The 5,838-nt window shown below is 44.5% G+C and overlaps 1 pseudogene; it reads right to left on the reverse strand.

Moving 5' to 3' along the window:
• Nucleotides 1-207: 207 nt before the first annotated feature.
• On the reverse strand, nt 208-4,052 carry LOC113745128 (H-2 class II histocompatibility antigen, A-D beta chain-like; annotated as a pseudogene).
• Between the last annotated feature and the right edge of the window lie 1,786 nt (nt 4,053-5,838).

Consider the following 5,838-nt stretch of genomic DNA (forward strand, 5'->3'; position numbering starts at 1 on the left):
TGTCTGTTCTGGTCTTGTTTCTGGTATGTGCTGGTTTGTTCTGGTCTGTGTTGGTCTGTCCTGGTCTGTGCTGGTCTGTTCTGGTCTGTCCTGGTCTGTTCTGGTCTTTACTGGTCTTTTCTGGTCTGTGCTGGTCTGTCCTGGTCTGGCTGGTCTGTGCTGGTCTGTACTGTCTGTCCTGTCTGTACTGGCTGTTCTGGTTCTGACCTGGGACTTCCTCTTGTAGTAGATGAATCCAGCCAGAGACAAGATCAGACCCAGGATCCGTCCTGAGGCTCCGATGGCGATCTTGTTCTCTCAGACTCAGGGCAGGGACGGGTCTGAGGACAGACAGTGAGAGACAGAAAGGTGAGAACAGACAGCGTGAGAGAGACAGACCGTTGAGAGACAGACGGGTGAGAGAGACAGCAGGTAAAAACGACAGACAGGTGAGCCGAAGACCGGTGAGCGGGGACAGACAGGTGAAGAGGAAAGACAGGTGAAGCAGTCAGACAGGTGAGGGGGGGGGGGTGGGGTTTTTTGGGGGGGGGGGGGGGGGGGGGGGGGGGGGGGTGGTGCTAGGGACAGCATGGTAAAACAGACAGACAGGTGAGCAGACAGACAGGTGAGAGCGGACAGAAGGTAAACAGACCGACAGACAGGACAGACAGGACAGACAGACAGGTGAGCAGACAGACCGGTGAGAGCCGGACAGGGAGCAGACGACATTTGAGCAGGACATACAGGTGAGCAGGACCGAAGGTGAATAGACAGACAGGTGAGCAGACCGACAGGTGAGCAGACAGACCGGTGAGAGACCCCAGACCCGGTGAACAGACAGACAGGTGCGCAGATAGACAGGTCGCAGGCAGACAGTTGAGAGCGGACAGACGGTGAGCAGGCAGACAGGTAGACAGCAGGACAGGTGAGCAGACAGACAGGTGAACAGTCAGACAGTGAGAGACAGACAGGTTTTTTTTTGGAGCAGAACAGAAGAGAGAGCAGACAGGACAGGTATTTACCCCAGTCAGTTATCAGAGGTTCTTTCGGCTGGCGTGCCCACCACACACACGGAGATCTTCTCTCCAAGACCTGAACCACACAAACAACACCATCAGAGTTCTGACTGGACCAAGAACCAGAACCTGGACTGGGACCTGGACTGGACTGACCTGGCGTGTACTCCAGGTGAGCGTGTATCTGGTATACCAATCCGGTCTGCCAGCTCATCAGTGGACGTGACATCATAGGTGACTTCCTGTCGTCTTGATCCAGCTCACCTTGATGTGTTGTGGGTAGAAGTCAGACGCTGCCGAACAGCATGGAGGGATGGTGACCACCCGGGGGCGTCACAGAGTGCCGCCGACATTACGGGCTTCGCTTAAACGGGACCGATCATTATAATAATTACTATATTATGTAATTATACTAATTAATATATTATGTAATATTAAAGACAGAGCTCATTATAAAATTAATATATTATTTAATTATGCCAGACAGAGATCATTCTTAATAATTATATATTATGTAATTATTTAAAGACAGTTCATTATAATAATTAATATATTAGTATTATGAACGACAGGATCATATAATAATTAATATATTATGTAATTATGAAAGACACAGATCCATTATAATAATAATATATTATTTAATTATTAACAACAGAGATCATTATAATAATGAAATATTATGTAATTATGAAAGACCAGATCATATAATACTGACTATATTATTAATTATGAAAGACAGATCAATTATCCTAATGATATATTATGTAATTATGAAAGACAGCTCATTATCATTAATTTAATATTATTATGTAATTATGAAAGCCACAGCTCATTATAATACATAATATATTATGTACTTATTAAAGACCGAGATCATTATACAAATTAATCTATTATGTAATTATGAAAGACCAGATCATTATAATAATTAATATTTATGCTATTATGAAAGACAGATCCTTATAAATAATTAATATATTATGTAATATTAAAGACAGCTCATTATAATAATTAATTATATTATGTAATTATTAAAGACAGGTCATTATAATAATTAATATATTATGTGATTTGAAAGACCGATCATTATAATAATTAATCATTATGTAATTATTCAAGACAGCTCCATTATAATAATTCATATATTATTGTAATATGAAAGACAGAGACATATAGTAATTAATCTCTTATGTAATTATGAAAGGACGCTCATTATAATAATTAATAATATGTATTATGAAATAAGACCGCGATCATTATAATAATTAATTATATTATGTAATTATTAAAGACATTCATTATATCATTAATCTATTATGTAATATGAAAGACATATCATTATATAACTTAATAATTATGTAATTATGCTGCTAATTATTTTATATTCATGATTAATGAGTTAACATGAAGGATGATCAGTGTTGTTGAGTCACAAACACAAATCACTACTTATCCGAGTGTGGTGTACCAGGCCTGAATGTGGTTCAACAGTTCTCTCCTTCTCGCCTCTCGTCTGACGCCAGACATGGACGCATCATTGTTCCAGTACTCTGCGTTCTTCACCCGTACTTGTGAATCCAACAAAAACTCCCCACAACTGCTGCTGAACATGTGTACTCCATCTTGTTGTATACCAAGAGGCGAGAACTCAAGTTCTCAGATCAGTCGAGTTAAACACACAACGGCCCAAAAATGATTCCATGAATCCATATAAGAGAAAAAAAACACCCAGAACATCCGAGACTGTTAACAATATGATCAGTGATCAGTGTATTGTTCAGTGATCAGTGTATGGTCGTGTATTATCCGTGTGTGATCAGTGATCAGGATTGGTCAGTGATCAGTGCTCCGTGTTTGATCAGTGATCGTGTATTGGTCAGTGATCGTGATCCGTGTATTTATCAGTGTATTGACAAGTGTATTGATCAGTGATCAGGTCTTTGGTCAGTGTATTGATCCTTGATCAGTGTATCGATCTGATCCGTGTATGGTCAGTGCTCAGGTATTGCCTCAGTGAGTGATCAGTGTAGTGATCAGTGATCAGTGTATTGGTCAGTGATCAGTGTAGTGATCAGTGATCAGGTATTGATCAGTGAATCAGTGTATTGGTCCAGTGTCGTGATCAGTGTAGTGATCAGGTATTGATCAGTGTAATTGATCAGTGTGTTGATCGTTATTGGTCAGTGATCAGTGTATTGATCAGTGTATTGATCACGTGATCCGGATTGACTCAGTGTATTAATCAGGATCCGTGTATTGATCAGTTGATCAGTGTAGTGATCGTGCTCTGTATTGATCAGTGTATTGGTCAGTGAATCAGTGTATTGATCAGTGTATTGATCAGTGTGGTGGTGTCCCTGCTGTGCAGAGGCTGCGAAGAGCAGGAGAAGCTGCTGAGGATGAAGCTGTTCGGTCTGTTCCTTCCACAAACACTGAAACCAGCTGGGACTGGGGGGGGGGGGGGGGGGGGGGGGGGGGGGGGGGGGGGGGGGGGGGGGGGGGGGGGGGGGGGGGGGGGGGGGGGGGGGGGGGGGGGGGGGCGTGGGGGGGGGGGGGGGGGGGGGGGGGGGGGGGGGGGGGGGGGGGGGGGGGGGGGGGGGGGGGGGGGGGGGGGGGGGGGGGGTGAGCGGCTCTAAAAACCAGAGACCCGATCACATGACCTGCCATCAAGCTGTTACCAGGCAGACTGCTCTCAGGGAAAGTCACAGCAGCTTTCAGCTACATGTTACACCTTATTAGAGTCATAATCAAACATATTGCTCAAATTCTGAAGTTACTGATCATTATTAAACCCTCCAGCTGCCAGACTGCTGCCATCTGAATTGTCTGATAAATATGATGAAGACTGAGGAGCAGTCATTCACAAACTGCTGACCCTCATTTATTTATAAACAGATGTTGTTTGGAAGTTTTAAAGAAGAACCCTTAAATAAAGAGGACTGGATTCAAAGTATCAAAGTTTAATTTAATTTATTATTTCATGTACAAGAAGGAGTGTTTAACAGTGCAAACAGAGAAAAGGCTCCCTGAGGAGCTCTAACTGTTCTTATACATTCTTTAAAATGGGCTGACTGACACCTCCCTCACTGTATGAGTCTGCTCAGTAATGAACATTATGTAGCAAAATGACACGTCCCAGGCCTGTCTTCCTGTCTCTCCTGTCCTTGTCTCTCAGTCCTTGTCTCTCCTGTCCTTGTCTCTTTACGTCCTTGTCTCTCGTCCTTGTCTCTCCGTCCTTGTCTCTTAGTCCTTGTCTCTTCCTTCCTTGTCTCTCCTGTTCCTTGTCTCTCACGTCCTTGTCTCCTGTCCTTGTCTCTCCTGTCCTTGTCTCTTACGTCCTTGTCTCTCCTGTCCTTGTCTCTCACGTCCTTCTCTCTCCTGTCCTTGTCTTCTTACGTCCGTGTCTCTCCTGTCCTTGGTCTCTCACGTCCTTCCTCTCCTTTCCTTGTCTCTCCTGTCCTTGTCTCTTACGTCCTTGTCTCTCCTGTCCTTGTCTCTCACGTCCTTCTCTCTCCTGTCCTTGTCTCTTCCTGTCCTTGTCTCTTCACGTCCTTTCTCTCTCCTGTCCTTGTCTCTCTTGTCCTTGTCTTCTTTCCTTGTCTCTTACGTTCCTTGTCTCTCCTGTCCTTGTCTCTCATGTCCTTCTCTCTCCTGTCCTTGTCTCTCCTGTCCTTGTCTCTTACGTCCTTGTCTCTCCTGTCCTTGTCTTTCACGTCCTTCTCTCTCCTGTCCTTGTCTCTCACGTCCTTGTCTCTCCTGTCCTTGTCTGTCCTTGTCTCTCCTGTCCTTGTCTCTCCTGTCTCTCCTGTCCTTGTCTCTCACGTCCTTCTCTCTCCTGTCCTTGTCTCTCCTGTCCTTGTCTCTCACGTCCTTCTCTCTCCTGTCCTTGTCTCTCACGTCCTTCTCTCTCCTGTCCTTGTCTCTCACGTCCTTGTCTCTCCTGTCCTTGTCTCTCCTGTCCTTGTCTCTCACGTCCTTGTCTCTCCATGCCATCCTCAGCAAAGCACAGTCCAAATAAGGAAAGTGCACGAGACATGCAAAAACAGGAAACACACATTATAAGAGTTAAAACATCTGAACCCCAGTATAATCCTAATTTTTATAACAGATGTGACCTGTGGACAGTCATCAGTCACATCAACACTCCAAACACTGAGAGGGCAAGACCCCACGGGTCAGACAGGAAGTCAGACAGGAAGTGACACGCTGCTCTGCAGGTTGCAGGTGGTCTTGGTCTCTCTTTGGGTTTCTGCTGATCCTCGATCAGAACCAGAACGATGAAGTTTCTCACCTGTTCACATGGAGCTTGTTAAGGCTCCGTTACAACACCCAGAATCAGAACCACGAACGGGCTGAGGTGACACTGATCTCAAACGTTCAGAGTCAGTTTGTCTTTATTAGAAGACAGAGAGTCACATGACTTCATCTCCAGGTGTGACGTCAGCTGATCACACCTGGATCATTCAAAGCTCTGCTGCCGTGTCCGAGTCGATGAAAGAGGAGAGTCTGTCTGTCTGTCTGTCTGTCGCGGAGAGTCTGTCTTTCTTTATATATCTATATATATATATTATACTCGTTAATGTAGCCGCTGTGTTTGGACTGTGGAGTCTGGACTGATCATGCTTCATTTTACTGTTTAAAAATCAATAATCACCATCCGGACAAACATCTGTCACTTCTTTATTTCTCATTCAGACAAAAAATTTCATTTTTCTTGTTACTGAAAACCATTTTCATCGCAGAAGCAGAAAAAACATGGAAAGTTGCGGAACGTGACAGAGTGCGAACCAATCAGAGTCCTGCCGAGAGAAGCCGGACAGCTGCAGCTTTATTTTACATC

Source organism: Larimichthys crocea, unplaced genomic scaffold, assembly GCF_000972845.2.
Source record: "Larimichthys crocea isolate SSNF unplaced genomic scaffold, L_crocea_2.0 scaffold468, whole genome shotgun sequence".
NCBI lineage: Eukaryota > Metazoa > Chordata > Actinopteri > Sciaenidae > Larimichthys > Larimichthys crocea.